Raw genomic sequence first — 11,715 nt, 5'->3', positions numbered from 1 at the left:
ATTAATGCCCTCCCTCCCCCTCTTCTTTTCCCTCCTCCCACTTCCATTAATGCCTTCCATCTTCTCTCCCTCTCTGTCGGGATGAGGCGAAGACATGCACGCCGGCGGATCTTACCTAGCTTTAGGGCTCTCAGTGGAGATAACACCCCTACTGCTGCTCTGCGGGGTCTCCGCATGGTCACTATGGAAAAGTGAATACAATGATGCTCCTAGAGCTGTTTCTGGAGGTAAGAGAGGGCAAGGCTAGCTCTCTATTTCGTATGTTCTAGGGTCTAGTGCTATATCGATCCGAACCCTTTGCATGGGCTCCCCGGGGGTTTAGATAGGCCTACCCCCCATGGGTACAATTGTAATCCGGCTGGGCGCGGGTCCCAGTCGTCTGTCTCTAAGGCCGTCGTCTTCTCCGCTGACTGCTGGGGCCCGCTGACTGGCGGGCCCCGCGGATAGGCCTGGTACTGTAGCGGTGCTTCTGATGACGCTGGCTTGGTCATGAGGTCATGGCAACAGTGCAGCCGTTTGGCGGGCGTTCACTGTCGCCATTCCCCGTCTTGTCTGATTAATGGCGTGCGGGGCCCGTGGGAGGGGCCGGCCGACTCCAGGGGGCCGACTCCCACGGTTCCGACTTCAGGGCGCTCTTGCTGTCTTCTGTCACCCGCCAACAGGCGGTCCCGTCGTCCTCGGGTCGTACAGGTAGGCATCGTGGGCACAGTGCGCCGCCCACTAAGGCCTTGTTCGGTTACACCCCTCCATAAGAGGATTGGAGGGGATTTGGGGAGGTTTTGACATGTAGAGGATTAAATCCACTTCAATCCCTGCCAAATCCCTCTCAACCGAACACAGCCTAAGGCTGAGGTTAGGGCCGGCATGGCAACAGTGCCGCGCCACGATGGAGATCTCCAGCGATATGGCGCGCTGTAGCCATGCCAGTCCTTCGTAGGCAGGGTAGAGACGGTCACGCTGTGACCATTCCCCGCCCTGTCCATCGCGGCGAAAGCGGGGGGTGGTTGGACTCGTGAGCCGACTCCCCTCAGCCAGCTTCTCTGGAAGTTGTCAGCTGAGAGTCGGCTTATCTTGGAGTCGTCCCTGGGACTCGGCATATCTTGTTGTCGTCCCTGGAACTCGGCATATCTTGGAGTCATCCCTGGGACTCGGAATATCTTGGAGTCGTCCCTGGGACTCGGCATATCTTGGAGTCGTCCCTAGGACTCGGCTTGAGGGGCGCAGCCCGTCCCGATGTCTTGAAAGGTTCTGGGGCTCGGGTTTGCCTACTCGTGGCCCATTACTCCGATAGTAGTCCCCGAAGCTGGTGAGGCTCCGCGGATACTGCGTCGTGGGGCTTCAACAGTTTCATTCTTCTGGTGGTGGAATCTGGGCCTTCCTTGCCGTCTTCCTTCAGGCCGACTATCCGGAATCGGACTCGCAGAAGGCCGCCTCACTCCCTAAGGAGTTCGAACATCGCGGCGGGAAACCAGGCGGCGTGCCTGATACGCTTCCCCACGGCCGCCCGCCACAGCCCCATCGCACGGCGCCACGCGGCGAGGACAGTCTGCCTACCCACGCGCGTGACGGGACATGCCGTCAGGCAGGGCCCGCCACTACCGCGCCTCGGCATGCGAACGGATCCGTTGCGGCCGTGCGGACGGTTGGGTTTCTCACATTGTTACTGCGCGCAGTAACTTCGTGGGGTAAATCATGGGGGGGGGCATGGGGTCACGTGCGCAGTTAATCCCACGCCCGCCCCATTAGCTTCTCAGCCTACGAGGCTATAAGTAGGCGGGGGGAGAGGAGCGGCGAAGCACGCGCGCCCCTCTTCCCTGCTCCCCCGCCTCCTCCTGCCTCCTCTGCTTCCTATCCCCTTCTTGCCGTCGTCATGCCGAACCACGCCGCGCCCGCCGTGATGAGCTCTTCCTCTGCCGCCGCGGCTCCTGCCATGCGCTCCGGCGTGTGGGACGGCTCTGAAGTGGACGATGACCTCATCGAGTTTCTTCGCAAGACGCGCCACCTCCCCGGTGCTAACCTCGTGCGAGCCCGCACTGCGCTAGCGAGGGAGATATCGCTGGCGCCGGAGGAGGGCGAGCAGGTCATTTTCCGCTCACACCTCATGCGCGGCCTGGGGCTGCCGGCGAGCGGCTTCTTTTGCTCCTTCTTGGAGTTCCACGGGCTCCAGCCGCACCACCTCACGCCGAACACACTGGTGCTACTGGCTGCCTTCGCCACCCTATGCGAAGGCTTCCTCGGTGTTCTCCCCACCATCGAGCTGTGGGGAGAATTCTTCCAATCCAAGCTCGGCACGCAAGTCGCCGGCGTGCCGGCTCAGTGCGGCGCCTTCATCGCGATGTGGCGAACGACAGCCAACAATCCGTTTCCCTCCATCCCGCTGATCAAATCGATGAAGATGTAGCCGTGGTCTTATTTCTACATGAGGAATGTCGCCCGAGACGGCAACTGGCTCAATCTGCTGCCTTACGAAGCCGGTGCACCGGCTGGGAGGCTCCCCAGCTGGTCCCACCGAGTCAAGACGCTGACTCCCGCCGGAGCCGCCGTCGTAGCACGACTCCGAGTTCTGACGCAGTCGGAGGGCCTGGTTTGAGCCGACTTGCTGGCCGCCTTCGTGGCGCGCTGAGTCCTTCCTCTCCAAGGCCGGCCTCATCTGATTAGTCAGATGAGCGACCACCGGGACCCGAGTCGGATGTGCACCAGGGACATGCCCCGCGCGGAAGTGGCAAACATGGTGAACCACATTGCAAACTGCGCGCGTGCGGCGGACTGGCAGTTCGGCAAGGAGCCGTACTCGCGCGCCAACCCCCCTCCGGCGGTAAGTCGCATCTCTTGTTGCTCTGTTTTCTTTGTAGCCGAATCCGACTTCTGATCTTTTCGGTTTCTCTGAGTCAGAATCCCCTCATTCAGCCTGCAGCCGGCGTCGAAAGACCGCCCCGTGAATTCGTCCCTGACCGAGCGGAGAGCGACGTTGATGACCCCGACTTGGGGGCAGCGGCGATGGAGGCCGACGCCGAAGGCAGAGGAGGGGGAGCGGGAAAAGGCTTCAGGCCCTCGGCCACATTCTCCGACTGGCATAAAGACGATGTCGAAGGGGAAGTCGCCCCGCACCGCCAGCCAAGGGTCGGCCAGCCGGGTGCGAGTTCCTCCGCCGGCCTGGCTGGCCAAGGCGGCGTGAAGAGGCACCATGCCGGGCCGAGTTCACTTGGTGGCAAGCCGAAAAAGTTCAAGGGGGCGGCCGCCGCGACCAAACGGGAGGAGGCGGCCGCGAAGGCCAACCGTTTCCGCAAGGAAGTGAAGGGGCCGCCACTCCTCTCTGTAAGTGTTTCTGCCTTCGCCTTATTTTCCTTTGGTGAATTCTGTCCGAGTCTTTTACACCCTCTCCTTGCTTCAGGGCTCCTCTTACCCTTGAAAGTGTCGCCGCCCCCTCCGTCATGGGGTCGGTGGAGACGTCCGCCAACACTCGGCGGGTTGACCCCGCCGCCAACCTCCGGGAGGCGACGGAGCGAAACACGCGGGACAAGCGCGACGAGGAGGAGGCCGACCGCCTGGAGAAAGCAGAGGCTGAGAAGGCGACGGCCTCGGCCCAGAAAAAACTGGAAGAGGCCGAAGCCGCCATTACAGCAAGGCGGCGAGCCGAGGAGGCCGCGCACCGCCAATCGGCGTTGTTCGTCATCCCGCTGACCCCGGAGTTCATGGGGAAGACTGGAGAAGCCGGCGCCGAGAACCCCATCATGGAGAAGGAAAGCGCCAAGGCCTCCATGTCGGACACGCTCGTGCCGCCACCGCCGCCTCCGCCGCCGTCTGGGAGCGTGTTTGGAAAACAGCTGGCGGGCCCGCCGGTGCCGCCGACTGCGGACGAGTCTGAGGCGAGGCTGCTCCTCCAAGTTGCCTCGCCAGTGCGCCAGCGCCTTGAGAAGGCGACGTCGATGCCGCGACCCTTGGAGACCGATGTCGCCAGCTCGGCCATCCCAGACGCCGAGGCGACGAGCGCAGCGCCCGTTGGGTGGGTGCACGGAGGCGACACAGGTCTGCTGAACGAGGCGCTTCTGGACATCCAGGCGAAGCTGCGAGCCGAGGGCGACGCCCTCCAAAACTGCACCAGGGCGCATCTGGCATCGCGAACGGCCGTCTGAGTATGCCTTCTTCTTTTGATTCTTAGTTTCTTGTTCTTCTCTGTGGGGGCGCGCCAGCGCACCCACTGGGTGTAGTTTCCGAGTTTCGGGCCTGCTGCTGAGCATGCGGTTCGGAACTCCCTCTAGCGAGTTCCAAATATTTAACTTTGTCTGAAATGCTTATTATAGCAGTACCACAACCTCCGCGCTACTGCCTTCAACCACAATGTTGAGGAGCTGGGCAAGCGGACTGCCGACTTGTCAGAGAGCCGGAGTGAGTCCTTCTTCTTTTTCGTGGGGGCGCGCTGGCGCACCCGCGGGCTGTAGTCCCCGAGATTCGGGCCGACTGCTGAGCAGTCGGGCTAGATCTTCTCAGCGACTTTCTTTGTTGACGACTTATCGTCTTTTTCTTTTTTCTTCTTCAGAGGCCAACGCCGCTCTTCAGCAGCAGCTGGGCGAGGCCAACACCACCTTGCACGCCAAGGGGGAGGAGTGCGGCAAGCTTGTCACGGAGCGTGATCTGCTGGTTGCGCAGCTGGCGGAGGAAAAGGAGCTGCTCAAGAAGGCGCAGGAGGAGGCAGATAAGAAAGACGCTGCACTCTTGGCCGAGTTCGAGAGCGAGCGCTCCTCCTGGATCGACAAGGAGGCGCAACTGACTTCCGGCTTCCATGAGATCGAGAACATCGTCAATGGTGAGTTTCTTGGTTTCCTTTGAGCCGCCGACTGTGGGTTGAGCCGACTTTTGACTTTGACTTGTTTCTTTTTTGTCTTGGCAGACTTCTTCCCTGGCCACTTGCAGGCAGTCACACAGGCCATCGAGGCTCATCGCGAGGCACGGAGGGCAAATGGCACGGAGATCACTGCTAACGCCCCCCTGACCATTGACGAGCAGCTTCTGAGTATCGAGGCCCGTCTTCGGCCGGCCCATCGGTTGATGCGCCGGCTTCAGCGTGCCGGCGCCCAGGCGGTTGCTGCTCTGTGGCCAGACACGCCGGTTCTGCGCACTGGCAGTCGGACTGCCGACTGGCTAGAGGTCGCAGCTGGCCGTCTTGAAGCCTGGAAGGGTTCCTCGCCCCGGGCCGGAGCACGCCGAGCCTTGTAATTTGTCAAGGCGTGGTATCCGGGGCTGGACCTAGACCGGCTGGCCGCGTTCCGGTCAGAGGCCCAGGCAGAGCTGGTGGCTGTGGAGGGTGCCCTCGTCGAGTGTGCGGCGGCGATTGCCGACTACACAGATACCAGCGTCTTCGTTCCCGAGCGGGCTGCAGGCGGCGAGGAGGTGCCGCCGGAGTGGTTCGGGATGAACCCAGACTACGACGAGGACTCGGTGGAGGTGATTGGCTCCAGCACCGAGGAGGAAGACGAGGCGGAGGATGAAGGCGCCAGAAGACGGGGCGGGCGATCAGCCTCAGCTCGACCGCGCCTCCAGCAATGAACCGCGTCTAGAGAAGGCGACTGCCGCCGGAGACGATCAAGCCGAGACTGCCCAGCCGACCGCCCTGGCGCCTGACACCGCCGTCTCCTCCGACCCTCCGAACCCGGATGCCGCCTCCTAGGCTGCGGTCTTTGCCTTCGCTTTATCTTCCTTAGTAGTCTTTGAAAAACTTTTTTAATTCGAACAATTCCACCCGCGGGGTGTATCTTGAACATTTACTTGAAGATTCGGCCAAGGGCCTATGTAAATATTTATCCGAGTTCTATCTTTCCTTGCTCATTGCTCTTTTGGCTTTTCCCTTTGCCGCCTTCCCTTAGTCGCCGCCTTGCCAGTCGGACAACCGCTCTGCAGACTGCCGCTGGATCAAACGCTTGGCTACTTTAGGAAGGCAAGTACTTGGCCATTTTAGTGTCTTTTTAACAAGTTGGATATAAAGCGGTAAGCCGACTACTAAAGAGTCGGCTTTCCTTAATAGAGGCTAGTAGAAAGCGGCAAGCCGACTACTCATGAGTCGGCTTTTGCTTGAAAGATGCTGGAAGCCGTCTCAAGCTATGTTTGTGCTTTGGGTCCTTAGCCATTTTTCGTGTGGGCGCCCGTTCTTCCTTACTCCTGCCTACCAAATAGTCGCTCTACGAGCTGCGGCTTTTGACAGGAGACGGCTTAGGCGCCACACACTACTTGCCTGACTGCGGGAAGCACCTCATAGCACGAGTCCCCGGGCCGACTAGTCGAGCCCGGTGCCAAGCGGCATTAACAAAGAATAATATACTCGAAGGCATAATTCTTATCATACAGATAACAAAAGGGGAGTCCCCGAGCTCGTCTCGGGGGGCCCAAAGTCTTGGTACTTTAATACAAAGGGTAGTGTGATACATACTGCATCAACTGTGAAATCTTCGGAGAAGATTTGCATTCCACGGGAGTTCTGTCTCTTTGCCGGAGTCATCCCTCTAGCGTGGTCGGTGCTTCTGAGCGTCGATCAGGTAGTAGGAGTCGTTTCCCAGCACCTTGCTGATAATGAAGGGGCCTTCCCAAGGCGCCGATAGCTTGTGCTGGCCAGCTGTCCGCTGGATCAGTCGGAGCACAAGGTCGCCCTCTTGGAAAGATATTGGCCTGACCTTCCTGTTGTAGTATCGGCGCAGACTCTGCTGGTAGATGCTGGACCGACTGAGTGCCAACAACCGGCCCTCTTCCAGCAGATCGACGCCGTCTTGACGTGCTTCTTCTGCTTCTTCCTTGGTGTACATGGTGACTCGCGGGGAGTCGAACTCTATGTCCGTCGGGATGACGGCTTCGGCACCGTAGACGAGGAAGAAGGGTGTGAAGCCGGTTGACTTGTTTGGATTCGTGCGCAGACTCCAGAGGACGGCTAGCAGCTCCTCAAGCCAGCAGTCGGCCGATCGCTCCAACGGCTCGACCAGTCGAGGCTTGATGCCAGATAAGATGAGGCCGTTTGCTCGCTCCACCTGGCCGTTTGACTGCGGATGGGCAACGGACGCTATGTCCAGTCGGATGCCCTGTGTCGCACAGAAACGGGCCAAGGCACCTTTGGCAAAGTTTGTGCCATTGTCGGTGATGATGCTGTGTGGGATGCCATACCGAGTCGTGATGTCGGTGATGAAAGTCACTGCAGTCGGACCATTCAACTTCTTGATGGGTTTCACTTCTATCCACTTGGTGAACTTGTCCACCACGACAAGTAGATGAGTTAAGCCACCTCGTGTCGTCTTGAATCGTCCCACCATGTCCAGGCCCCAAACCGCAAAGGACCAGGCAATGGGGATGGTCTTGAGTGCGGAAGCTGGCTGAAGCGGCTTGGAACGGAACATCTGGCACCCCTTGAATTTTTGTACTAATTCCGTGGCCTCTTCTAGGGAAGTTGGCCAGAAGAAACCATGCCGGAAGGCTTTGGCGACGAGTGCTCTTGGAGCCGCATGGTGACCGCACTCGCCTTCATGGACGTCTCTGAGAATTGCTTGGCCTTGTTCTGCCTCGATGCAGCGTTGGTAGACACCAGTGACGCTGCGCCTGACTAGCTCTCTGTTGACTATGGTGTAGGCTGCCGCTCGACATTGTACTTGTCGAGCCAAGATTTCATCAGTTGGCAGCTCTTTGTTTACTAGGAACTTGAGGATGGGCTGGGCCCATAAGGGTGCTACTATTTCTTCAATTGCCACTATTGCGACATGGACAAGGGCGGCTGGGCTGGGAGGCGGCGGGTTGGAGTCCGCAACCGCTTGCTGACTTGACGAAGTCCCCGGGCCAACTGGAGGAGACCCCGGGCCGAGTTCTGGAGTCTTTGGTCTGGTCGCCGCAGTCCCCGGGCCTGGTTCTGAAGTCCCCGGGCCGGCTTTGACTACAGCGTTCTTGGAGTCGGATCTGACTTCTCCGGGTGGAGCCGGCACAAAGATTGAGTCTGACTCTGGTGAAGGCTTGATAGACGGCTTGAGGAGGCGCCGAAGGGCGACGCCGGATGGTATTGCTTGGCGGGTGGAGCCGATTCGTGCCAAGGCGTCTGCTTGGTCGTTGTCGTTCCTTGGCACATGGAGGAACTCGCACCCCTCGAAGTATCCGCTGAGTTGCTGCACAAGGAAGCGGTAGCTCGCCATGTTTGCGTCCTTGGCGTCCCAATCGCCAGATGATTGCTGGACCACCAAATCAGAGTTGCCATAACACAGGATCCGGCGAATGCCGAGTTCTTTGGCAAGCCGGAGCCCGTGAATGAGCGCCTCGTACTCGGCCATGTTGTTGGAGGCGGCAAAATGGATCTGCAGCGCATATCCGAGCTTATCGCCTTTGGGGGAAGTGAGGACGACGCCAGCTCCCAAGCCAGTACGCATCTTGGAGCCGTCGAAATGCATCCGCCAATGGTTGGAGTCAGGCAATGGTGGCAGGTACTGGGTCTCGGCCCAGTCGACGAAGAAATCGGCCAGTGCTTGCGACTTGATGGCGGTGCGGGGCTGGTAGTAGATGGTGTAGGGAGCCAGGTCAATGGCCCATTTGGCCACTAGGCCAGAAGCATCTCGACCTCCGATAATCTCGGCTCGTGGGTCTGTGCAGACCACAGTGATTGGATGCTCCTGGAAGTAAGGCTTCAATTTCTTGGCGGCAAAGTGCACGCCGTAGCACATCTTCTGGTACTGGGGGTAGTTCTGCTTGGAGGCTGACAATACTTCGCTCAGCTAATATACCGGTCTCTGGACAGGTAGCGCCTTGCCTTTCTCCTTGCGCTCGACTACAATGACTGTGCTGACTATCCGGCTAGTGGCAGCAATGTATAGGAGCATGGGTTCTTTGGGAGTCGGAGCCGTCAGCATAGGGGGAGTAGTCAACATTTTCTTCAGTTGGATAAAATCCTCGTCCGCCTTGGGAGTCCATTCGAAAAAGGTTGTCTTTTTCATGAGCTGATATAAGGGGAGAGCCTTCTCGCCCAGCCGACTGATGAATCGGCTGATGGATGCCAAACAGCCGGTGAACTTTTGCACATCTAACAGTCGTCTGGGTGCTTCCATCCTCTCGATGGCCTTGATCTTCACAGGGTTGCAATCTATGCCACGCTCAGAGACTAGGAAACCAAGGAGCTGGCCGGCTGGTACTCCGAAGACGCACTTCTCGGGGTTGAGCTTGATCTGGAATCGGCGCAGGTTCTCAAAGGTTTCCTTGAGGTCTTCCAACAGTGTTCCACGTTTTTCCATCTTCACCACCACGTCATCCATGTAGACGTGGCCATTTCTGCCGAGTTGCTTGAGGAGGCACTTCTGCATGCAACGCTGAAAGGTGGCACCGGCATTCCTCAAGCCGAACGTCATGGTCAGGTAGCAGAAGGCATCAAACGGCGTGATGAAGGCGGTCTTCAGTCTATCAGCCGGGTTCAGCTTGATCTGGTGATATCCATAATATGCATCTAAGAAACTCAATAGCTCGCATCCGGCTGTGGAGTCTATCACCTGATCAATTCTCGGTAGAGCGAATGGGTCCTTGGGACAGGCTTTATTGAGGCTTGTGTAGTCGATACACATCCGCCACTGCTTGTTCTTCTTCAGCACCAGTACTGGGTTTGCTAGCCACTATGGGAAAAACACTTCCATAATGAAGCCGGCTGCCAAGAGCCGGGCTATTTCTTCTCCAACAACTCTTCTCTTCTCTTCTGACAGGCGGCGCAAGGGCTGCCTGACGGGCTTCACATCAGACCGGACATGTAATTTGTGCTCGGCAAATTCCGTCGGTACACCAGGCATGTCTTTACGGGACCATGCGAAGATGTCTCAATTCTCACGAAGGAAATCGACGAGCTTGCCTTCCTATTTGCTATCAAGGTTTGTACCCATGACAGCATACCTCTCTAGGTGCTCCGGGTCCAAAGGTATCTTCTTTGTTTCTCTAGCCGGCTTGAATGATCCTTCTGCTTCCGACTCCTTGGGGTCGGGCGACATCTCGGGCTGCTTGCCGGCCATCGCCACAACCCGATCAAGAAGCCGCTTCTCAGCCGCGATCACCAAGGACTCGGCCAGTCGACGGCCACAGTTAGAATTCCCTTGGAACTCGGCATCTTCATCTTGAGGTAGGCGTAGTGGGGGACTGCCATGAACTTGGCCAAAGCAGGTCGGCCAAGCAACGCATGGTACGGGCTTTCGAGGTCCACCACTTTAAACCAAACTGGCTCTCGGCAGAAATGATCTTTGTCCCTAAAGAGTACGTCTATGAGGATCTTGCCGATTGGTGAGCAGGAAAGGCCAGGAACAATGCCGTGGAACACAGTCCGGCTGCTCTGAAGCTATCTTCGCTTGATTCCTAATTTCTCCATCGTATCCTTGTACATGATGTTGATATTACTGCCTCCGTCTACCAGCACTCGCGAGAAACGAGTGGCCCGCCTATCTGTGGCGAGTGTGGCACCCAAGACCAGGGCATAGGAGCCCGGACTCGGCATCACCTCTGGGTGATCAGCTCTGCTCCAACTGATAGGCCTTTCGGACCAGTGCATGAACTCTGGAGTGCTTGACGCGACTGCGTTCACCTCTTGCTGCTGTTGGCGCCTGCTGCGTCGATCGTTAGCCACACTGGTGAACACCACATAGGCTCCGTGCTCATCCGGGAACTCGTCTTGTATCGCGCCGACTGGCCTGACAGCCAGCTGCTGGGGCGGCGGTGGAGGAGGCAGCCCAGCAGGCGGGGGAGGGAGTAGGCCATCTCCCTTGGCGATTCTGGTCAGCCAGTGGCATTTCCGGGTGGTGTGGTTCGACGGCTTCGTTCCACTGTGGAACTTGCAGGGGCCATCCAGGGTCTGCTCGGAGGAGAAGGTCGGCAACCAGTTGGACTTGCCGCCTTTCAGTCGCTTCGCCGGAGGCTGCCCCTCCGGCTGTTGGTCTTCGACTGTTGCCACTTGCCGGCTGCTGGAAGCCGGCTGCGGAGCCTTGCGCTTGTGGTCATTCTGCTGCTGCCGCTGACTGGTGTCCCCAGCCGGAGTTCTTGGAGCCTGAGAGGCAACTTTGCCAGTCGCGCTAACTTGAATCTCCGCCTTCACGGAGGAGTCGGCCGTGGCGTACTTGTCTGCTGTGATCGGCAGCTCATCGAGTGTCTCCGGCTCATCGCAGAGGAGCTTGTGCTTGAGGAGGGTGCCTTCTCTGCACCCGGTAGTAAAGTACTCGATAGCCTGCACCTCGTGCACGCCCTCGAAGGAGTTCCGAAGCTCGGCCCAATGCGATAGGTAGTCGTGAGTGGACTCGTCGGGGCCTTGCACGCACAAGGAGAGTTGGCGAGGCTTGGGAGGTCGCTTGTACGTGCTCGTGAAGTTGCGGACGAAGGCCTCGGTGAAGTCGACCCAGCTGTTGATGCTACGGGGCTTCAGATTGTTCAACCATGTCCGGGCCGTGCCCTGGAGCATGAGCGTAACATATCTTATGGCAACACGCTTGTTGCCGTTCGCTATATTGACGACTGTGGAGTAGTCAATCAGCCAGTCCTCCGGCTTCACGATGCCGGTGTATTTGGGCGTATCTCGGGGGAGCGTGAACCCTTTGGGAAAAGGCTCATCTCGGATGCGGGGTCCGAAATAGGGAGGACCCAACTCGTCTTCTTCTTCCAGCGCCAGGGATCGGTGGAGTTGGTCGATCCGGTGGCGGGCATCGTTCTCTCCGACTCCCTCTCGGCGGCCAAGGCGGTCGCCGAGAG

This window comes from Triticum aestivum, chromosome 4B, assembly GCF_018294505.1.
Source record: "Triticum aestivum cultivar Chinese Spring chromosome 4B, IWGSC CS RefSeq v2.1, whole genome shotgun sequence".
Taxonomy (NCBI): domain Eukaryota; kingdom Viridiplantae; phylum Streptophyta; class Magnoliopsida; order Poales; family Poaceae; genus Triticum; species Triticum aestivum.
The sequence above is the reverse complement of the archived record's forward strand: the minus strand, read 5'-3'. Positions refer to the sequence as shown.